This window comes from Neolamprologus multifasciatus, chromosome 5 (assembly GCF_963576455.1).
Source record: "Neolamprologus multifasciatus chromosome 5, fNeoMul1.2, whole genome shotgun sequence".
In the NCBI taxonomy this organism is placed as follows: Eukaryota; Metazoa; Chordata; class Actinopteri; order Cichliformes; family Cichlidae; genus Neolamprologus; species Neolamprologus multifasciatus.
In genome coordinates, this window is record NC_140443.1 from 38439848 (window position 1) to 38464200 (window position 24353).

General features: G+C 39.0%; 2 long non-coding RNA genes and 1 pseudogene across 3 annotated transcripts; 2 read left to right on the plus strand and 1 right to left on the minus strand.

Annotated features, from left to right (window-relative positions):
• Positions 1 to 917: 917 nt before the first annotated feature.
• On the plus strand, positions 918 to 22079 carry LOC146519294 (uncharacterized; annotated as a pseudogene). Its single transcript, XR_014874023.1, has 8 exons — positions 918 to 3971; positions 4077 to 4189; positions 10546 to 11227; positions 11430 to 11475; positions 11550 to 11644; positions 20447 to 20557; positions 21152 to 21885; positions 21962 to 22079. The product of XR_014874023.1 is annotated as an uncharacterized LOC146519294 (transcript).
• Positions 5609 to 8704, minus strand: LOC146519295 (uncharacterized). The gene is made up of 2 exons (XR_014874034.1): positions 7666 to 8704; positions 5609 to 5864 (listed from the first exon to the last, which is right to left on the minus strand). It is a non-coding gene; the product is annotated as an uncharacterized LOC146519295 (long non-coding RNA).
• Positions 13286 to 19739, plus strand: LOC146519296 (uncharacterized). Its single transcript, XR_014874025.1, has 2 exons — positions 13286 to 13467; positions 13510 to 19739. It is a non-coding gene; the product is annotated as an uncharacterized LOC146519296 (long non-coding RNA).
• Positions 22080 to 24353: the final 2274 nt, after the last annotated feature.

The window sequence follows — 24353 nt, forward strand, 5'->3', positions numbered from 1 at the left end:
AAAGGGTCTCTATCTCGCACACAAACATGCAGACACACACAGACACACTTACAGCGCCACGTGAACAGTGGCCTGTGTGTGACAGTCAAACAGCCTGGACCTGCTCAATTTGAATCCATCAGTCAGAGATGCTGCTTCTTTCTGCTTCATCAGGCTGTGTAGTTGTTCCTGTCAATACAGCTGCACCCCTTCCTAACAGACAGAGACACGGGCTTTCTGATATTTATTGCTGACATGGTGCATTAACATAAACTCCTAGCAAATATTTTCTGACCTAAAAGAAACATAATAACTTAACAGAAATACTATGATTTGGCAGAAATACTATATTTTAGAAGATGTACTATAATTTAGACCAAATACTATAATAGCAGAAATATTATGACTGAGCATTAAATACTATAACATAGCAGAAATACTATGAATTGGAACAAATACTGTGTTTTACCAGAAATACTATGATTTCATAGAAATACTATATTTTGCTCAAATACTAAGAGTTAGCAGTAATACTATGATTTGGCAGAAATACTACATTTTAGCACAAATACTATAACATAGCAGAAATACTGTGATTTTGTTGAAATACTATGCTTTAGTCCAAATACTATGATTTGGCAGCAATACTATGTTTCTGCAAAAATACTATGATTTGGCAGAAATACTATGATTAAGTACAAATACTATGATTTGGCAGAAATACTATGATTTAGTACAGATACTATGATTTGGCAGAAATACTATGATTTAGTACAGATACTATGATTTGGCAGAAATACCATGTTTCTGCAAAAATACTATGATTTGGCAGAAATACTATGATTTAGTACAGATACTATGATTTGGCAGAAATACTATGTTTCTGCAAAAATACTACGATTTGGCAGGGATACTATGATTTTGCAGAAATTTCTGCTAAAAGATACTATTTCTGCTTATTAGCAGAAATTGTGTGCTTTGGCATAAATACTATGATTTTGCAGAAATACTATGTTTTAGCCAAAATACTACAACATAGTAGAAATATTATGATGTGGTACAAATACTATGTTTTAGCACACATAGTATGATTTGGCTGAAATGCTATGATTGAGCAAAAAAACTAAGATATAGCAGAAGTACTTTGATTTGGCAGAAATACTACGATTTAGCAGTAATACTTTAACATAGTAGAAATGTTGATGCAGACACACATGAAGTGAACAGGAGCTGTTAAGAGTCTGGGCTTGGTATATGTAGGTCAGTTAAATTAGCTGCACCTGCTGTAATCAGCCCTTACACACACAGACACAGAGAGAGCTGTGAGTTTTCTTCAGTGTATTTCTCACATTCAGGATTCTCCTCGAACAAATGGCCATAATTTCCTAACCATTCGGGCTAGAACGGTCATTCTGACATTGTTTTCTTCAGAAGAGATGGGGGAATCTGCAGGTCCTCATAATTAAGAGACAAAATATAAATTATTAAAGATATATGACTTGTAATACACTGTAACTGAGTAGAGGCAAAGCAAAAACTGCTTCGACTTGCCCTCAAACAACGTTTTGTAATTTTAAATCTATATGGAGCATCAAAATCATTCTTTCAGCGTAAGAAACAGCAGACATTGGTGAACAGTCATGGAAATTTTCAGGGCTCTGTTGACATCCATCAAAAAGATATGACAAGAGAAAAAAAGTGCCTCATTTCCAGAGTTTGAAATCTGAGCGACGGACGAATTTCCTATCCTCAAACAAATGTAATTCATGGCCAAACGGTAATAGGTGAGGAAAAAATTCTTGAATTGTGAGCACCAGGAGTATCTGAAGATATATTGGCACAAGCCTCATGTCTTAACTTTGCTTCGTTAAGGAGATATGACAATTTGAAAATGCGTCTCATTAGAGAATTCCAGCGGTGATTTTGAACAAGCTCTCCATTGACTGTCTATGGAGAGTTTTCAGTCTTTGTGTTGCTCTGAGGCAGTGGTTCCCAAACTTTTTTTGCTGGGCCCCCCTTTTTTTACAGTAAAAACGTTCGCGCCCCCCGTCGCGCGCACGCACGCACAAACACATCCTCCATCACACACACCCATATTTTGCTCCATTGCGGTTTATTTCACACCTCAAACATTTAGTAAACAATTAAGCAAATACAAGTAATCTGCAATAAATTACAGGTAGTAAGAAAATAAACGACTAACTCTTTTACGCTACGTCCACACCTACACGGGTATTTTTGAACACGCAGCTGTTTCGTCCACGTAAACGGCGTTTTGAATCACCGAGAACGGAGATTTTTTAAAACTCCTTTTTTGCGTTTACGTGTGGACGAGGAATACAGAGTTCGTCACGCAACGTCAAAGGTTTTTTCACGTCACGCTGTGTGCACGTTATTGTTTACATGAGATAAATTGCAGAATGGCAGACAGAGACAAAATACTGTTAATCTGACTGTCTGCAGGTTTTACACACAGTTACTGTCCCTCCATTTACAACGGCAGAGGCGTCACGGTGTGATTATTTTACATGTAGTTTTTTTTTTTTTTTCATGTGTAATAATATTCAACATTGCTATCAATACATTTTTCAAAAAATGCCTCTCTGTGCAAAATGGGTTCAAAAACATAAACAACTGTTGGATCCTGTTTGTCCGTGATTTAAACAGCCCAGCGCTGCTCCCAACGCAGGGAAACCAATCCTGCAGGGAGACCTACCTCGGCACTTGTGCAGGTGAAACCAAAGGGAAGATTTGCTTCACCATATTTTCTAGTCTTTGGCTTAGAATGAAGTTGATTTGGAAACATATTCAGCTATGCTTCATCTCCTGCTTAGCGTTTCTGTGGGCGCCCTGTGCTAGCAGTGTCCAAGCGTTGTTTTTTTTTCCCTTTTCATGCCGCGCCCTCCCCCTGCAATGGCTCTGCGCCCCCCCTAGGGGGTGGGCCCCACACTTTGGGAAGGTCTGCTCTGAGGTATGGTGTACATTTTAGGACATCGTCAGGTCTCGGGAAAAAAGTTGTCAGGTCTCAGACTCACATGAAAAAATGTCAGGTCTCAGTCTGAGATGTAGTGATGGGTCGGTCGCGAACGAAATGGCTCTTAGAGCCGGGTCTCTTTTTATTCTTTTTTTTTCCTTCTCTCACCCTCTCTCTCGCACTTTTTTTCTGCTTCACTCAGCACGCGAGCCTTGTGCTTTACGCTGGGAAGAGGGGGGGAGGGCAGTAGTTACACTTGCAGTAGCATAGGAACAGAGCGGGAGGGAGAGAGAGAGAAAGAGAGCCAGGGACAACAACCTCACATTATAAAGGTATAGTAATCATCCACAACTATTTTCAGTTGCAGATGATAAAGGATTCAGAAAGTTTATTCATGCAGGCCCATTTGACAGAGAATGTGCATCTTCTTTTTGTTTTCATATTTTAATTTATATTTAATTGTGTTGTGGTTTGCAGTGTTTTGTGTTGTTTCACTTTAAATTTGTTTAAAAGGAAAAAGCTGAAAATTTAAATAGTTAAAAGTTGAAATGTAAATAGTTGGTTTTTGTATTATATGATTTATTTATTACATTTTATGTGGAGTGAATAAATAAAAGTATATTTACGGAAACCGCTTGAGACAAAGCACATACAAACCCCGAAGCACGTACAAACCCTGAAGCACGTAAAAAATCCAAAACACGTAAAAACTCCAAAACACGTACAAACTCCAAAGGATGTACAAACCCCGAAGCACATACTATGGAAGAAATATAGTATCATCAGAATTCAAGTATTTTTAGACATTGAATTTATAACACTGAATTTTTATCCTCCAAATTTCCCTGCAAAAATTCACCTGCAAAAAATTCACCTGCAAAAGTGATGACCTTTTGACCCAAGCCAGAGCAATCAGCACCAGAGCGAGTCGAGCGGCTCTCAGCCAATTAAATTACGCTGCTTGATCACATGACACCGTTAGCCAGCAGTGTGTCTCCTAAAAGAGAGCTGTTTAAAGGTGAGTGATTAAGTTTTTCTCCGAAATAGAGATCATTACAGAACGCCTAGTCCTACTTAAAATCCCATTTATTTTCATTTTATTTTATCATCTACTCGAACTAAGGAAAACGTTTGACTAACTCAAAGACAATTTCCACGCCTCCCCTGCCTGTCTGCAGAGGCAGTTTTGAATTTAGGAGCGCCAAGATGGCAGCGGCAAACCCTGGCGGTTCTCCGGTAAGTATATTGTTTTTTATCTTCAAGTTTGTCTTTTGAAACGTTAATTTTATTTAAATCCGTTGCTCACGTATAAAGTACACAAACGGGGTCTTTGCTCAACTCGTCTGAGGCGTGTCTCACTAAGCGCTACATGCTAGCATCTTGCTAACTGAGCTACCCTTTACATGCTGTGCTTTAGAAAATAGGATACTCGTTAAAAAAAAAATAAAAAAATACTCCGCAGAAATTGATAGATAGACGAAGACTGCAAATATAATGATGGAAACAAGAACGGCATTTGGTGAAGGGGTAAAATACACCATGAATAACGCCATCTAAAACTGGAGTGTTAAAATTTCAGGGTTAAACATGTTAGAGTTGATTTCCACTCTCAAAGTGTCATTTTAACACATTCTGATTCAAATAGTGTTCAGTGTTGGAGTTATTAAACAATGTTATTCAAGTCCAGGCAAATGAACTCTGAAGAGAGTTATTTATCTTGGTAGGCCCCTGGGCTTCTGCCCAGGTAAACCCGTGGATCAATTAATAGTTTGCTCTGCCGGGCCGATTTTCCATGTGCTTCTGCTGGTTACACTGCTGCTGGTGGATGCCTGCCGTGTTGCTGCTTGGAGTATTTTACACAAACGGTAAGTAATTCAAACTTATATAAAATTCACGGTATTCTATCGGTGCAGTGAGGTTTTCTTGATGTTTCTTGGTGTTCGGTTGCTGAAAACGAGCTTTAATAGAGGAGGAGATGTGTCGAAAATTCTATTTAGCCTCCAATGCTAATGTTAATGTTGCAGTCTTTTTACTCGTGAGTGACGGTAGACACTGCACGTGGAAGCGCCGCGCCATGTTCAGCTTTTCCCCTGTTCACACAGACACGTCTTTCTCCACGCCAGTTCATGAGCGTTTTTGCTCCTCTGTTTATTCAGAGCAATTTTTTCACAATTGATAAGTAAATAACATCCCAAAATAATTGAAGAGAGCTTGTTTTAGTCACTCCTGCTTTTTACTTTGACATCGTTCATCGTTGACTTGTCTCTAATCTGTCTCTCTCTCTGTCTCACTCTCTTCTCCCTTTGAGACACCCGCCCCAAACATAGTCAGTTAGGCTGTCCCCTCCTTTGCGATGTTTGCGATTTATTAATAGGATTCTATTAATAAATACCAATTCATTCACCTGTTAGCTTTGCTTCATCAGTTTTCTTTAGCTGTTAGTTTAATGTTTATGACAGCACATTTCAACTTTCTTAGGAAGTGCTTTTCTAGTTCTCCTTAAAAGTTGCATTTGAAAGATTTGCTGTCAATTGATTCTTGTGACTCTTTGGCCGCAGCCTTTGACCAAGACATGGCCTCCCTGTTGTTACTGTTACATCTCCTTCCGCCACCTCCAGGAGGACCAAAGTATCAAAAAATCAGCGCCTCTGATGCTGTTGAGAGACTTGTAGTCTTTCATAAGGTAATTTAATATTTATAGTTTTTATCATAAGTTGTCATGTCACTGGTTAAGAGGTGAATGAAACAAATTACAGTTGAGCTTACAAAGGAGGTTTACATACTAATTTCTGTGATGCTATTATCTCTGACTTGCTCCTGTGTCTAATGCTCAGTATCTTTGTCTCAACTCCAGTCTTGCTGCAGTTTGGAAGAGCATCTCCAGAATCAGCAGAGTCAGCAGCCATACCTCCTGGCTGTTGGGCGCCAGAAGAGGAAGGTCGACAGCTTCTATGTTGCCATAGACAAGCGTCTCATCCCCTGCCAGGCCAGCCGCTCCCTTGGGGCATTTGATGAGCTTTTTAAAGCTCATTTTGCGTTCAATGTGTCTTATGATGCTGCACTTTTGAATTTCTACACATTTCTGCAGACAACAGTATACAATATTGATATGGGGAAAATGAAGGAGTCTCCAAGAGTTCGTGACTTGAGAGCCAAAATCCTTAACCAGGAAATTCTTCTCACAACCTAAGTAAAAATCATTAAAATGCTGACATGTTTTTTGTGTAAGAGAGCTTATCCCAGCAGTCAGCAGCTGATTTCACATTTAAGAGGTGAACATGGTTATTATCCTGGACCTAAGTTTAAGTTATTTTGTTGGCAGCCAGGCTGCAGGCTTCAGTTCCAAACTTATGCAGGCTTTAGGAAGCACCTCAGTAGTTTTCACAGCAATGTTGACCAAAATGATCGAACTTCAGCCATTGCTTGTTTTTCTAATGACACAGTTTCACCTGCTTTGGAGGACCAGTTTAATTCCTCAAATCTTCCTCACAGTTCTCCCAGTGTTCTTCCAGAGTCTAGTTCTTCCAGTGTTCCAGTGACCATTGATTCAGTACTTACAAGGGATTCATCCAAAGAAATGTGTGCATCCATTGTGGCTAAACTGCAGGGTAGTGGCCTTTCTAACAATTTAGTATCCTCACTTGTAGGCGATTTGGAGGAATTAACAAGTGAGCTTCGCTCAGAAGCAAAGCAGGCCATTCTTTCTGCGTTACCCACAAAGGACTCCAGCATATCTTTAATAAATGAATGTTTGAAAACCCTTTCACCAATCTGAACACAGAATGGAAACAAAATAAATACTTCAATCTAAAATGGGGAGTTGTAGAACCTAGAGAAATAACACTTGGAGTGAGGTATGACATCAGGCGAAATCAGAAGTCTGGTACTTATGATCAAGTACCTGTGAAGGATACTTTTATATATGTACCTATTTTGGAGTCTTTGAAGTTCATGTTTAGAAATCCAGAGATTTGTGTTTTCCTGCAGAGAGAGTGTAGCTCAGAGCCTGATGCTTATCATGACTTTTGTGATGGAAGTTACTTTAAAACTCACCCTTTGTTTTCAGCCAAAAGGCATGCATTACAAATTCAGCTATACTATGATGATTTTGAAACAGCCAATCCTCTTGGCTCTAAACGCGGAATTCACAAAATTGGCTGTATTTATTTTGTTATAAGATACTTGCCCCCAAAATTTAATTCCATTTTGATGAACATTCATTTAGTGTCACTTTTCCACACACCAGATCTGCAAAAGTATGGTTTTGATGTTATACTGGAACCACTGATAAATGATGTCAAAAAACTGGAAAGCCAAGGGCTAAGTCTTCCATTTTCTGATGAGCAGGTATATGGCACAATATCACAGATCACTGGAGATAACCTAGGGATGCACTCAATTCTTGGTTTTAATGAGTCGTTCAGTAGCCGTCATTTCTGTTGTCTTTGTTTGATTGAGAAGAATGATTGTCAAATGGTGTACAGTGAGGATGATCCTAAAATTATTCATCATGGGAAAGATTTGTTTGACATACATTGCCAGTCTCTTCGGGAAAATCCTAAATTGAAGTCACTGTATGGGTTGAAAAGAAATTCTGCACTCAATTCATTGCAGTATTACCATATTTGCAATAACTACTCATTTGATATAATGCATGACCTTCTTGAAGGTGTGGCTCAGTATGAGGTCAAATTGCTTTTTGAGTATCTTACGCAACACTTCATATCAGAACAGAACTTGCTTTCTAGGATTTATGGTTTTGACTATGGATTTTTAGAAAGAAAAAACCGGCCCACTAAAATCATATTGGACAGTGCTGGCAATAGCATTGGTTTGAACTCTATCCAGACATTCTGTCTTGTGAAAAACATCCCACTTTTGTTTGGTGACATTATTCCTGCAGGGAACAGACACTGGAATTTGTTATTGTTGTTACTTCAAATAATGAACATTGTTTTTTCACCTTGTCTCACTCTGGGAATGACTATATATTTGAAGAATTTGATTATTGACCACCACAAACTATTTAAGCACACGTATCCACACAGAAACTTGATTCCTAAGCATCATTTTATGATTCATTACCCATCCTCTATTCGAAAAATTGGCCCTTTACTGTATATGTGGAGTATGAGGTTTGAAGCTAAGCACAAGTTGTTCAAAGATTATTTCAAAAATTTCAAAAACCTCACCAAATCGCTTGCTAAACAGCATCAGATGGCCATTGCTTATCACTGGGAAACCTTTTCTCTTAAACAGAAGGAGTTTGGGCCAATTAAATCATTTTCTTTAAGAGATCAAAGTGTGGTCAATAGTGAAATGCTATTAACAAAAGATGTTTTCTCAACAAGTTGGGTTAAAATTGATGGTGTAGCGTACAAAGCTGGACTCGTTGTTTGCAGTACAATGGAGGAAGACATGCCAGTCTTTTGTCAAATAATTGATACACTTATGGTTGAAAATGACATTTTTTTGTTGACACACAAACTCTTTACTGAAAACTTTGATGAACATCACCATGCATTCAAAGTAGTACAAACTGAAGAACGGTGTGTCATAAAAATAACTGAACTCAAATGTCACAGACCATTTGATATTCAAAACTCATACAGTGCTGCAGATGAAAGTTTGTACATTATATCTTCATTTATTATGTTTTGATTCACTTTCTGGGAAAAAGAAGCATGATAATAAATGTTTTTGGACAATGTACAGTTTTCTTGAAATTATTCTCATAATTGTAATTGTTGTCGTTAAAAGTTATGTTAATCTATTACATAAATAGTTCTTTTAGGAATTAAAACTACCTTAATAAAAGAGTAAAGAGTTAAAGTAGTGTTATTTTTCAATCTGTGTAGTGTTAATTTAACCCAGTTTGGTGAGTTAAAATTAACTCAGACATGGTGTTAATAATAATTTGCTCAGTGTTAATTTAACCCAGTTTTAAGAGTTAAAGAAGGAACTCTGACAAAGTGTTAAATAATTAACTATTTTGAAAATGTTAATTCAACTCTGTAGAGTGTGGAGCTATATAAACCCTGAAAAAATGTTAAAATCAACTCTGTGGGAGTTGATTCAACACTACAGTTTTTGCTGTGATAGAGTGAATGGCTGTCATGGTTGCAGAACGGCCTGATTTAATGACAAGAATGGGGAAGAGTGAGGTGAACCGAACCAAAGCCACAAAACACGGTCAGACAAGGCGGCAAAAGGGCAGTGATCTGTCCGTCAGTATGAAGTTGGTGTGTGCTTTGGTGAAGAAAAACTCGAGACCGGTAGCAGGAAGATGGGAGACTCGTGTTTCACTGGAATAGTGGGGAATTAAAACATCCTTTGTTGGGGAAATTTAGGTGTAAATGCGTCCATACAGGCGAGACAGAGGCAGACCAGACAGTGAAGAAAACAAGGCAAACATTAGAAATATTAAAACGGAAATATAGGATTAATATAACATACAATTAGGGAAAATGTAAGGAACACAATGTAAATTATATTGTAAAGTCATTAAAACAGCATACTCTGATTAAAAGAAACATGTAATTGGGTAGGATGATAATAATAATAATAATAATAATAAAAAACATGTACAAGATGGGTATGTATACTTGTACCCAGAATTTAACAACTATAAAGTTGTAGCATGCCAGTACCTTACCCCATCCATTATATCCACACTTTCAGAAAAGGATATGGTCAATATCTTTACAAATAGTATCTAAACTTAAACGGGATATTCCCTCTGCTTCTTCTGCTTCTCATATACACCCTCAGGGTTTGTGATCAGCCAGCGGCTGATATGATAATTAATCCTGTAAAATAATATTCTTTCGGTTTATGAATCTGTTTGCATGGATTTCTCAATCCGTTTCCACTGTTAGCAGAAGTTGTGCATGCAGTTTTGGCATGCTGCTCTCCAAGACTACAAGTTAAAGTTGGAAGTAACTGGCCGATGTTCCACTGTTGAAGATCAGCTGTGCCCATTTGTTGCACATTGTGGGAATGGATAAGTTGAGGCCCTTGCAGGCTACCCACAATTTCCCCAAACTGAGCGACCCATTAAGAAATTCATTCTCACTGTTTCATAAACAAAAGGGATTAAATTTGACAATATCAAATTTAATTTTCTGACCTTTTCATAAATGAAACACGCTGCCAGGCAATCTGTTTTCTTTTTTTTTTTTTCATCCATTCAGAGTATTTCTTGGGAACACTGAACTCGAGAATCAGTTCCAGCTTTCTTCAGTAAGTTTTGGTTTGGCTTTGTTCTCAAAAACATTTAAATAAAAAAGATAAAATAGAAAATAAAGCTTTTTCTCTTGTGAGCTCAATTTTTAAATATACTGTGCTATTAAAACAAAAGATGTAAGAAAAGAATAAATAAAATCCTAACCAGAAAATCAAAATACTGCAACAAATGGCATAAATTACAAAATAAACTTTTTTGAAAGAACCATAAGGAAATATGATAAAATAAACATTGGAATCTTATAGCCTAAGAATATTCAGTTAACGTAACTAACACTGTTTTTAACACACTTTTTGTTGGTGATTTAAAAATTACAAAAATAATTCTACTTTTTCCTCTCTGTTAGGATCTTCTCCTACATCATATTCTTCGGAGACTGCGTTCACGTTTAGAACATTGTCTTGAACACCTTCCCCTGGATCTGGACTTTTTAGATTTCATTTGCACCCAGGAACTAGTTTTTCTACAAGCTTTGTCCAGTCAAGTTGAGGTTTGCCCTGTCCTCTTAGATGCATTATGTAGTTTACATACTCTGATAAACAGAGAAAAGGATAAAATGAATCTACATAGTGCTGTCATTCAGTTTGAGTGGGGACCTACTGGGCGACTAAGAATGGCTCTTTCCCCCTATCATCTTAACAGCCTTCTGGAACTGAACTTGTCCATCCCAGCCATTGCTAAAATTTTGGGAATGTCCAGAAGCACAATATTCCGACGCATGAATGAGTTCAATCTTTCAGTCAAAGCACTCTATAGCAGCCTGTCAGATGAAGAGTTGGACCAATGCATTACAGACATAAAATCCAGGCAGCCTCACGCTGGATTTGATTTCATTGGATGGTGAAAGCACTTCTTCAGGCCAGAGGACACAGAGTCCAGTACCAAAGGGTTCGAAGTTCTATGCACCGTGTTGACACAGCTGGTGTTGTGTCAAGGATGGTTTCCTTGGGATGCATTGCTCGACGTGCTTATCCCGTCCCAGGACCACAGTCTCTAATGCATATTGACACAAATCACAAACTGATACGGTAAATTATTTGATCTTTTGAAGTGAAAGATATTCCTGAGAATTTTTTCAGCTGCAAATGTTCAGAACTGTATTTTGTTATCTTACTCGTTACTATATTTGCATCTGGACAGACATAAATTACATCTCGCATTGCTTACATTTAAACACTTCAAAGTGATAATTCAAAAATAGATAAAAAATATTTTGTTTTCCCCATTCAGCTATAACATTGTGATCTTTGGAGGTATTGATGGCTTTTCTCGTAAGGTAAGTTTAGTTTAGTAAGTAAATCAAATGCAATATTTACATGGAAGTTGCTCATTGTTCTTTTTCCTCTAAAGATTATGTATCTCGGTGCTGCTTCCAACAATCTGGCATCAACAACAACACTGGCATTCTTCCAAAAATCAGTCGAGAAGTTTGGTTTTCCTCTCAGGTAATAAGTGATGCATTTTATTCTGGGTTAGGTATTTTCTTACATACCTTTTGTAAGACTACCTTTGGATATTTCATTAAAAGTTGTTTAAGATGATTCTAACTTCCCTCAATATATATATCTCTAATTTCAAATATTTGTTATGGTGACTTGGGGATATTTAAGAATAAAAAAATTAATTCAACACCTTTACCAAGCAGTGCAGTTATGTAATTGGATACAAGGGATGAGATAGTAATATTTTCCCTCCTTGGTTGTAACTCCCTGACATTACAAGGGTAATCATTTTATGATGTCGGGTTCAGTGTTACACTATGATTTCAAATTCAATATCATCATCATCAATAAGAATTAGTATTATCATTTTAGAATTGTAGGTAACCACTTTTAAATGCCATAGACTACTTATTTGTTTAATTTGATGTAAATATTTTTGCAAAAATATTCTTAAAATTGTCTCTTTACACAGATCACAATGATACAAGATGGCACTTGCGTAATTTCCAGGGTTTTAATAGTTTTGCAATTTTCATTAGTTTTTATTTTTATTTAGTTTTGACTTCAGATTTTCAATTTTATATCAGTTTTAATTAGTTTTTACCAATTGTTTGCTAGTTTAGTTTAGTTTTTATTTTTTGAAAATCCTTAGTTTCAGTTTAGTTTTGATTAGTTTCAGTTATAGTTTTAGTTGTGTTTGCAATAATTAAGTGTAACAAAAATCCCAGTTTCATCATATCAGTCATTCTGCTCATCCTTGGGTATGTTGCTATTCCAGCTACCATACTGCACCCTGGACAGGTCGCCTGTCTGTCGCAGGGCTAACACGCAGAGACAGACAACTCACATTCCCACCTATGGGTTCTTTAAATAAATAAATAAAGGCAGATGAACAACCATTGATACCAGGCAACTATAAAACGTATATCTTGGCCCCAATGAGACTATTAACTCTTGCAGCACCGGGTGTTCGTAATTTTGGTTCAAGTGAATTGATAAACCTTTTGAAGGTAATTGACTCACACAGTTGTGTAGATATCCCCGTCCTGTTGTCTCGGGATGTATCACACTGCCTTGCCTGGGGTTAGCTTCTGTTTTCTGGGGATGAGGGTTCAGTGTGCTCCCTTACCTTCTCAAGCTAAGCTAGGTTAGCCTTCTTGTGTGAGCTTTTCAAGTGCACTTTAAGGTTTGTGGGATTTTTTTCCCTTTACAAATGTCCCTCATAATTTGTCTCTTTCCACTACAAGACACTTGCTTTATCCAAAACACAGTCATATTCAAAGTAATTCCAAATTGGACTCTGACTCCTGACTTTTCCTGACATGATTCTGCGCGTGGACGGAGCAGCAACACAGACGACTCGACTAACGTACTGCCACCTGCTGGCATAATGAGACACAGCAAGAAAAAAATCTGGAAACTAAACTTCATTTTCACCCTTGACTCTTGTATGACACGCACACATCAATGAAAACTAAACACATTTTTGCTATAAATTCAGTTAATTTTAGTTAGTTTTGTGAACACTCATTCCAGTTTTAGTTAGTTTTCCTTTTTTTGTTTTTATTTTTATTTCCGTTAACGAAAATGTTTTTTCACTTCTAGTTTTCGTTATTTCGTTAGTTTTCGTTAACGATAATAACTGTGAAAAGATTTTACCTTAATGTTTAGTTTATTTAAATTGCAGAGTAATGCCTGTACATAGCGTGTCAGCAAATTCTTTAGCTGGAGCAAAGTGATCACATGAGGAAGTTGCTCAAGTTAGACAAACACCCACATGTATTGTTTTAACCCACTACAAGATCGTTAATCAACTTGTCCTCTTCGTCTTGCAAGCTTGCATCCTGTGCAGCCTCGTATGCAGGCAGCAGATAAGAAGTTGTTTTTTCCTAACTTGTACTCCACCCATGAGTGTTACGTGAGAGGACAGTATATAATAAACTCTGAGTGAATGCCTGGCGCGCTTTGCCTACACTTTCTGTAGTCGACGGAAGGTGTCAGGTAATCGTCCATGTACATGAATTAACTCTGGGCCCGTGATTCTTTGCTTTCCTGAGGTTTTTCTCCTTACATTTCTTGGTCCTCCGAGCCGGATTTGGAAAAAGCAACTCGATTGTTGTGACTCCAAACCAGAGATCTACGCTGTATCCTGTCGTCATTGGGACCCCGCACCGAGGTTTTTTGACACCCTCCTCCATGGAAGGAGTGGCCGGTGTTCTTATCAGTGGTCCACGACGCTGGGATCCAGTGAAAGACCTCAAACATAGATGGAGAGATCTTGGAAAGGTAAAAGAATCCACTCAATCACACTCGCGTAAAACAGAAATAGGTTTCACCCGCCGAAAGGGTTTGACAGTCTAATCCACTGTACGGATTTTAAAAAATACGTGTAATAAGGTTAACCCACTGTAAGGGTTCATAGGACTAATCCGCCGAAAGGATTGTAAAGTAAAACACGTTAAAGGTCTCACCCGCCGTAAGGGTTTAGGAGTGATCCGCCGTAAGGATCTGCGCGACTGTGTATAAATGTTTGTGTGTCGGAAGTAAGTAAGCACATTAAGTTGCTGAACTACTTCCTTTGTTACTGTCTTTTTATTTAATCAGCCCACCAAACTCACTGCTGACGAGCAGTGGCTAGAGAAAAATGTCCAGGCGCCGGACAAATTAGTGTTTATACATGGAGATCAAAGTAGTTTAAAGTAGTTTAAAAAGGGTTGGAAACAGACCCGACTGAATAATGAAAAATAAACGAACGGCAAAATTAAATTACAACTTATCTTTAATGTATTCATACTAATAATAGCAAGGATAACAACCTGTAAACTGGTGTTAATGATGAAATAATATTAATATGAAGAGGCACCTCAGTCAGTTATGATGCGAGGTAGATAATTGTTGAAAGTAATCTGCATTAAGCTTAGGGTTGCTCAAATTCAATACAATGACATATGAAGTAAAATAGGTAAATATTTGAACTAATTAAGTGCATAGAGGCACTTGACCTGCTTGAAAACTTGTCATCCTGGATGAGACTTTGCTGAGATATAGAGCAAACCTATAATAACAACTAATATGCTGAACCCTGTATGAAACAGCTGAAAACTACATGACGGAGAAGCTGAATTGAATATGAAAGTGCAAGTCTTTGCCACTGTGGGGCAAAGCACGCAACCACTGTGTGAGGTTGCGTTGTGGTCTTTTCTGAGCTGATGAGCAAGCTACACATTATCAGATCAGGAGCTGGCTGAGAACTCTTCAAAGAGAGGGAAACAGAACTGTGATAACTGTGATAACTGGAGTGTGCAGAGTTTCCGTGAGCAGTTTTCCTGACTCATGTGTGTAGAGTGTTCATAGCATCATGTTTTTGTTTATTTGTTTTGGAGGGTTGAAAAATAGTTAAATAAACTTGTGATCATATTTATGGATCACGATAGCACATGCCATTGGCCAAATGATTTATTTACGCAGATGAAAAAAAAAGTGAGTGTTAATGTGTCTGACGTCACAGTGTTTTTGTGCGCTGTGTAAAAGTAATTGCCTCTGATTGTGAGAACGGTGATTCTGCAGGTCACCAGCTATTAAAAAAAAAAAGAGTAAAAAAGAGACAAAAATTACATTGTAGATGAAAAATAATCATAGGAAAAAGGTTTTGTGTTGATCAGCCAAGAACAACTACAATCTCATTTTCTGCTTTTAAGAAAGGACAGTTCACAAAAACAAACAGAGAGAGAGAGTTGTGTGTGTTGGTTAAGCAGTGATAATAATAATGAACATGTCTTAGTTTGTCACTTTCAGGTGACAAGCAGACCTGAATCAATTTTCCACATGCAGCGGTCGGAAGAAAGTTATAGTTTAACATCATTAGAAACATTCAGGCCAAGTTTCTGGCTAACTTATTTACAGCACCACGTGTCTCTTAAACTCACAAGCGAGCTCTCACTCCTCCCTGAAGACAAGGAATGCAGCTCCAAAGAGCAATGACATGGCAGATAAAGAGACAGCAGCAAAGTCCTGGGCAAAGAGTCCCAGCAAGCAGCAGCAGTGTGGACAAACAGCATCAGAGAAGAAGAGCAAACCCATCATCCTGCCTGATTGGATGAATGGCACTGTGTTTCCAACAAGCTGCAACTTCACTGTGCATGTGAAAAGAACGTTTGAGGAGAACTGAGGAGACTGTTGGAGTTTGACATTTGCCACTTTTGGAGAAAATGGCAAGAAGAGACAGTGGAACACAGGACAAAGCTGAAAGAGAACTGCCTGCTATTGGACTGTTGAAGTGGGAGAGGACAACAGAGTGAGAGCAGTGGTGAGAACACGTAGGAATTTTGTTTTTAATCTGGGAAATCAAAATTTGGGTTAGCAAACCTGGGGAAAACAAAACTGACTGCTTAAGTGGGAAAATTGTGAAGGAGTCTGAAACACTGCAAAAAGAAACATACAAAAATCACACGCACACAAGCAGAACATGCATTAACCCTACTAACACTTCCAAATACAAGAGAACTCATGAAGATTAGACAACATCTTAAGCATGTGAGTCAGTTTATCATCTTTTCTAAGCCACTTAGTGTGATGAGAAGTGATGCAAAGACCAGTGGACTCATAGCACATCAGTTACAACATGATTAAATAATAGCAGAGAAGTGTGTAGGAAAGGCAGCTTTAAGAACATGCCCTGCTGGAGATGCAGTTCCACAGACATGCATTAAACCTGCCTAATAACACAAACACACATGCAATGAAAATTAGCTTGTTATCTCTCATCAGTGTTAAAATAGGGTAAATTTAACAGACACTTGTTATCAAATGCTGAATTTATCCAATAATAAAAAAAAATTGACTCTCTAGGTTGCAGGACAACAGTTTAATTTTTGTGGGAAAAAAGATTCTGGTTTGACCACCCAGTGATCAGACAATAAATTTAGTTGTTAATATAGTAAATTGGGAGATGCTTTCTGCTTGATTGATGCAGCACAAGTAATTTACTGTATGAGGGAAATTCTATTTTTGTGATTACATTTTGAATATGCATTTCTGTTGTCCTGTCATCTTAGTGGGTTAATAGCTGATATGCAAATTAGTTGATCGTTTTTAGATTAATGAAAGGTGACTGAATTCTAGCACGAGTGAATGGGATGTGTTGGAGTTTGTTAGAGTGGAGACTCTAAAACACTGAGTTTCCTGTTTTGATGTGCGAGTGAATCCTGTACCTAGATACACAACTCTGAATACGTCAGAACAAACTTCTTTTGTGAAGTGCATGACAACATGTCACATGTTTTATGATGACGGGAAAAAAGGAAAACTGAATAAAATGGGTGTGTGGCCTAAATGAGTGAAGAGCACAGACCTGGGGATTAAACTCATAGCTAATAACATATTAGGCTTAAGTTGTGTGTTGTGCAGCTGATGGTTGGTATGGAGTGAATCTAGCTGATAATTTTTCTTTTGTTGTGAAGTTGAGCCTGCCAATTAGTATGATGGTATGATAAACCATGCTAATGGTATGATTTACCCTCCTGAGATGAGGAGCTTGTGTCATGACTTAACGAGGCCTTTTTATTTTGATACTTTCACAGTGCACTGAAAGTTTTGTTCGATAATCTCTCTCAGCAGATCTGCAGGATTAGAAGCGCTATACGATACGTCGTCAAGAAAATTGTTACAAGTGAGTTTCCCCACATTAAAATGGGCTCAGGAGAAAGCCACTTATTTGGGACAATTAGAAAATGAGAGTCCCTGCCTAAAAAGGATTCAGCGAGGTAATCCGATCTAAAATTCTTCTTTTTTCTTTTGAAATGACGTCATTTTGCTGAGGGTGGAAATCAAATGCGGCGATAGTTTCCACTATCAGCAAAGAAAGAAAGAATGGATGAATGAATGAATTAATAAATGGAAATAAAAACAAACTGACTGACTGATAAAACCTGACAAGACTTGACTACGACTCAAAGTTAACCTCCACCTAGACAGGCCAAAAGGGTGTATGAATTTATGTGTTTCTTTTTACAGGAGCAGAAAGATGACAGCAACATCCGAGGTTGCATACCGATTTAACTTTAAATGCCACTTTCTGTGTTTGTGAATCTACTGGGGGTGTGTTATTCATGGGCTTGTGTTGCTCACAGAGATTACTGTGAGAAAGAGTGTATACACCTGCGCAGCGTTAACATTTACATTTCTTTTCTACAGCATTACAGTTCTTCATGTGACTTGATCATGTGATTTATACCAGAACAACTAGTTAATGTTTTTCTACTACAAGATTTCTGGGTTTATGTGTGAAGAAACTGTGTTTATAGGTTATGAGTGGTGATGCTGTTACACTGTGTTTTAGGGAAAATGTGAAGGTTATTTTGGTTTCACTTCCAGATCTTGTTTTTCAGGCCATGATGGTGTGTATGCAGGCACCTGGCGGAGCCAGTTTTTAAGCAAACTTAATATGTAAATCACACTAACATCTTTTATTGCAGGATTATAGGTCCGAGGTGGTGCTGCTCCAGAGGGGGAGACGCCCTGATGTTGCCTGGGACATGATCTAGCTAACCTTTTTCTTTAAGACAGGAATCTGGTTTTGATGAGTTGACTCATGGGAGTGTCCATGCGTCAAGAGGAGGGGCCCAGGATTAACATGAAACAATGAATTAACATTAAACTATATTTTATATGATTTTTGCAGCGATTTGTGTGATTAACAGTTCATTCAACGGGTATCAAACCTATGCAAGTGGTGCATCCATGCTCAGATGAGGCTTTGATGGCCTATAAGTGAAGTTCACTGAACTAAAGAATGTGGTTTGATGATTGTTGACATGCTCTCCAAATAGAAGCTTTTCCTCCTAGCAAGGAAATACACGTGCAGCAGTCATCTCCTGAGAAATCTTCAGAGGCCCGGTGAGAAGCAAGAACCATTCCAGGCATAGCTGACAGCCCAGGCAGTGGTTGAGGTCAAAGGTCGAGCTGATTGGGGCCCATCATGAGATTAGACTTTGGAGCCGCAGCAAGGACCACGAAGCTGCGTTGGAATGAGAACTGTGCCAAGGGGGATTTCCAGAGGCCAACAGAGGAGATTTTGGACAACAGACGGGCACCTGAAGGATGAGGGAAGCGTGCCAAGCTCCATCGACAGCGTAGGGGGAGTCCGAGGATGACATCATGATTCTGTGAAAAGCACAGGAACCAGAAGCTATGGTGGTGATGGCAGCAGTTACCTATGAACATCACCTAATGCTGTGTCACTGTACTGTGCATACAATGACACTCTGAAGACTGCTGGGATCATAACAGCAGTAAGATAACTGGACCCAGCACCCTTTTCACAGAGGGTTTTTTTCTGCAGTAGAAGAGTCATAAGTATTCCTATCACAGGACAGAAAGTTCTCCACGCCCTATTCCCATGGGTAGAGACTGGAAAACATGCTGGAAAAAGATTCGGTTTGTTCCTCAATGCATCCTGCAAGGTCAACGAGGGACATAACCAAGAAATGGACGCTCTCTGAATTGCTGTAATGCAATATCGTGTAGCACTGGGCATGATCCTGGCTGAGAAAGGAGGATTGTGTGTCTTATTCAACACCATGTGCTGCACCTACATAATGTACATTATCTGGTATGTACCAGATAATGTACATTCTTTAAACATGGCTTCAGATTCTAAAGAGACTGTTGATCGGCGTTGGAGTTTTCCTGGTTTTATTTTACTTTATTATATTTTATTTTATTTTGCTTTTCTTTACTTGTGTTATACCTTGTTTAAAGGCTGTAATTTCACAGATGATGAGTTTATCACTCACAACATACGCAGATGTACCACAAACTGATGAAGATCATGAAGACTTCTTTTCCTATTTGTTAAATGAAGATGAAGTGCAACTAATTATGTAGTAACTGAAAATGTGAAAGACAAGTAGTTACTTACTGATGACTATGATGTAGACTCTGATACAAGTATCTAAGTTGCCCATAAAAACCAGCAAATGCATTCTATGATAAACTAACTGAAAATACATGTTGTAAGAATTTATGTCCTGATAAATGATATGCGTTTTGCCGTACAATTCAAATTGCTAAACACAGGCTGGAATGTGAAAAGATTTTACCTTAATGTTTAGTTTATTTAAATTGCAGAGTAATGCCTGTACATAGCGTGTCAGCAAATTCTTTAGCTGGAGCAAAGTGATCACATGAGGAAGTTGCTCAAGTTAGACAAACACCCACATGTATTGTTTTAACCCACTACAAGATCGTTAATCAACTTGTCCTCTTCGTCTTGCAAGCTTGCATCCTGTGCAGCCTCGTATGCAGGCAGCAGATAAGAAGTTGTTTTTTCCTAACTTGTACTCCACCCATGAGTGTTACGTGAGAGGACAGTATATAATAAACTCTGAGTGAATGCCTGGCGCGCTTTGCCTACACTTTCTGTAGTCGACGGAAGGTGTCAGGTAATCGTCCATGTACATGAATTAACTCTGGGCCCGTGATTCTTTGCTTTCCTGAGGTTTTTCTCCTAACAATAACCTTGGTAATTTCCAACAAATTCAATAAATCTAAGTAATTATTACTACCCTGTTAAATCCTGAAAAATGTTTTAACAGCTGTGTTAAATTAAACTTCATACTGACACATGCTGGAAAGTGCATTCATGAGACAATTTTTTGATGCATTCCAGAGCAGTAGCAATGAAAGATTTTAAGGATTGTTTTACATTTTGTTTTTAAAACTTTGCTTAAGGCATATGCTGTTCTTTATTATCAGATCTAAGTTTGTTTAAAGCTTCGAATGTTTTGGGGTACTTTTCGTTTTCAGGGTTCGTGGCGACCACGGAGGGGAAAATGTGGAGGTTGCACGGCTGATGTTTACTGTTCGTGGCACAGGAAGAGGCAGTTTCATTTCAGGAAAGAGTGTGCACAATCAAAGGTTTGTTCTCATAAAATACTGTCAACCTCAAATGTTTCTGACATGAGATGGAAGGTGTTGCAGCTTTATTTCCATTATTTAAAAATACATACATTTAAAGGGTATAGTTTTATAAAAAAGTTTTATAGTAAAATGTCTTTAGAGAACAGTGCCCTATCCAGCAGGATATACTGTCTGATATGTGTCAGGTGTTGCTTCTTTTTTTTGGCGGTTTTTGTTGTTGTTTTTTCTTTCAATTTCCATTATTTACCCCTCAAAGAAGAAAATATTGGACAGGTCCTACAAACCCCAAAGAGCCTTCAGGAATGTGCCCTATTTTTTAGTTATTCACGCACCTTTTCCAGTCTGTTCCTTCCTTCCGTGAAGGTTCATTCTGTGTTAATGGTCTGGTTGTCATCTCATGTTGCCACTGATCATCAGAACCCTTTTGGCACCTTTTAAGTGATATGCCTGGGTCCTTCCTACATGCCCTGATAATGTATTATTACTGTTGTCATGCACACATTTCATGTAGGGTTAGAAACAAGCAGGGAATTTCTCATACACACCAAGAAAAGCCATACCTAATTAAATATTTTTTATATATTATTTCAGAATAGAGCGACTGTGGAGAGACCTCTGGGTGGCCGTTACATGCATTTATGGTAAATGGTAAATGGACTGGTTCTTATATAGCGCTTTTCTACTCTTTCTGAGCACTCAAAGCGCTGTACACAACTTGTACATTCACCCATTCACACCCATTCGCACAAGCACATTTCTTTAAGTGCTTTCTAAGTAACATTCACACACATTCATACTCCGATGGATGCATCGGAGAGCAATTTGGGGTTAGTATCTTGCCCAAGGATATTTGGCATGCAGACTGGGGAAGCCAGGGATCGAACCACCAACCTTCCGATCAGTAGATGACCTGCTCTACCACCTGAGCTACAGCCACCCTAGAAGCCACCCAATCACACCCATTCTCACAAGCACTTTATCTATACTTAGTGCTATCTAACTACATTCACACACATTCATCCTCCGATGGACGCATCGGAGAGCAACTTGGGGTTAGTATCTTGCCCAAGGATACTTGACATGCAGACTGGAGGAGCCATTTACTACGATGTTCTTCACAACCTTGAGGAAGAGGGCCTTCTTGACATTTCAAATGCTGCACACCTCTTTTGCTGCCATTACGTCTTTCTTCCTCGACTGGAGGATGATTTGAATACATTTTGCAGTGGATCCATCCACTGCGAACAGAAAACAACATGAGTCCCAACCAGCTGTGGGAGTTGGGTCACAGATATCACCCTGTTCCTGTTCCAGAAAACACACCGGTAAAGGTGCACATTTTTAGTACTCATTGATTCCTATATACAATTATTCTTTCCTAATTTTGCTTGTTCGTTGCAGGGCTTCCAGATTCCAGACATTGACTGGGAGGACAGTGGCCTATCTTGCCATAACCATTCAAGCATTGTTGTTCCGAACACTGACTGTCCATTGACAGAAGAACAAATGACAACTTTACAGGGCGTTGTTAATCCAAGAGCGGCATCCCAGTCCTTTGGTGCAGACATCTACATTATGGTAAATGGTAAATGGACTGATTCTTATATAGCGCTTTTCTACTCTCTCGGAGCACTCAAAGCGCTCTATACAACATGCCACATTCACCCAATCACACCCATTCTCACAAGCACTTTATCTATACTTAGTGCTATCTAACTACATTCACACACATTCATCCTCCGATGGACGCATCGGAGAGCAACTTGGGGTTAGTATCTTGCCCAAGGATACTTGACATGCAGACTGGAGGAGCCAAGGATCAAACCACCAACCTTCTGATCAGTAGGTGACCTGCTCTACCTCCTGAGCTACAGCCACCCATTATGGCTGTTCAGTTTTGTCAGCAATTCATTTAGAATAGGTGTTACATCCCCTAGGAGGATGTCTCTTCTCACTACTAACTCTTTGTTTTGTCCAGGCTCCACCTCCTCTGTCCTGATTGGATGCTGCGCAGAGTCCGGCTGATTGGTAATCAGCAGAGCACTATTTAAGGCCTGTGGAGCTGTGCTTCTGGGCCTCTGGCCATTTTGGTTGCCATACTTGAGCAGGCTTGCATGCCTTTGTAGCTGGTATGAGCATTGTTGTTGTCATGTCCAGACTGTTTGTAGGGGAGAGCTGCCTTTTGCTTTGACACCCTGTTTTTTCCTGTTTATGTGCTGTTAGGTAGGTTATGGTTATAGGTTGTATATTTTGTTTCTTTGGAGTTAGGTAAGTTTCTTTTATTTCTACATCAGGGATGTTTTGTTTGTTATGTTGGCCTTGGCTCTCCCTGACGTTACACCTCAGTCTGGCCTCAAATCTTATCTCCAATGTTAAATAAACCTGCTAAAATTACCACCTTGGCTCCTCCTTCTCTATCCACCCTTTATGTTCGTCCCTCCAACCCCCTAGACTAGCCAGGGGACGTAACATAAATTGGGGGCTCGTCCGGGATATCACCCTGCTTAATCCATTTTTTTTGGATGGTGAAGGTTTGGAGCTGTTTGTTTCCACTGGTTTACGTGGCAGAGGTAGTTAGTATGGCAACTGGTGTTTTCAGTTTGAGTGCATTTTTGAGTAGTCCTTCTTGGGAGGAGCTAAATGTGTGTAGAAAACATGATTTGTTTGCTATAGCAGCACACTTTGATTTAAATGTATCAAGGCAATTGGTGAAAGAGGACTTGAAAATTGCTGTTTCAAACAAACTTGTGGAAGAAGGCCTGCTTCCTGTTTCTAAACCACCTCGTTTGCCAGTTCCTCTTGACAGGGCCCCTAACGAAGGAGTGAAGCCTGCTGTGTTAAAGGAGGAAGGACAAAACCCTGCTGCTGTGGAGCAACAAACGGTGGAAAAGTTAAGCACTAATGGCTCACCTTCTTTTGCTACTCCATCTTCTCCTCGTTCAAGACAAGAAGTGTTACTCAAGGTACGTTTGGCTAAGTTACAGTTGGAGGCTCAGGATAAAGCCCAAGCTCGTCAGGCAGAGCTGGATCTTCGCAGGTTGGAGTTGGAAGCAGAGACAGAAAAGGTGTTAAAGCTGAAAAGGTTGGAGCTGGAGTTGCAGATTGAAAGGGAGGTCAGACTGCGTCAGTTGGAGTTACAGGCACAGACTTCAAGAAGCACTACTACTCAACCTAGTTCTGCAAATCCATCTGTTGGTGAAACAACCTCCTCCCACGTAAGCCCAGGTGGTTTTAATGTGAGTAAAAACATTGTGTTGGTACCTCCATTTCGTGAATCAGAAGTTGATACATATTTCAATGTGTTTGAACGTGTTGCTGCCTCATTGCACTGGCCGAGAGAAGTTTGGCCATTGCTTCTCCAGTGCAAATTGGTAGGCAAAGCACAAGAAGTCTGTTCTGCTTTGTCTTTGGAAGAAAGTTTGAAATATGATGTAGTGAAGTCTGCTATCCTTGCTGCTTATGAACTGGTTCCCGAAGCGTATAGGCAACGCTTTCGCAATCACAAACGAACAGCAAATCAGACTTTTGTAGAGTTTGCTCGTGAAAAAGCTACTCTTTTTGATAGATGGATAACAGCAAGTAAAGTTCCTGACTACAACTCCTTACGTGAACTGATATTGCTGGAAGAGTTCAAAAATGGCCTGCCAGAACGCATTGTTGTACATCTTAATGAACAGAAGGTTTCCACTTTGAAAGAAGCAGCTGTGATAGCTGATGAATTTGTGTTGACTCATAAAACTGTTTTTGTGCAGAAACGTGAAGTTGCCACCAGAGAACCTCCCCCACGAAAGGA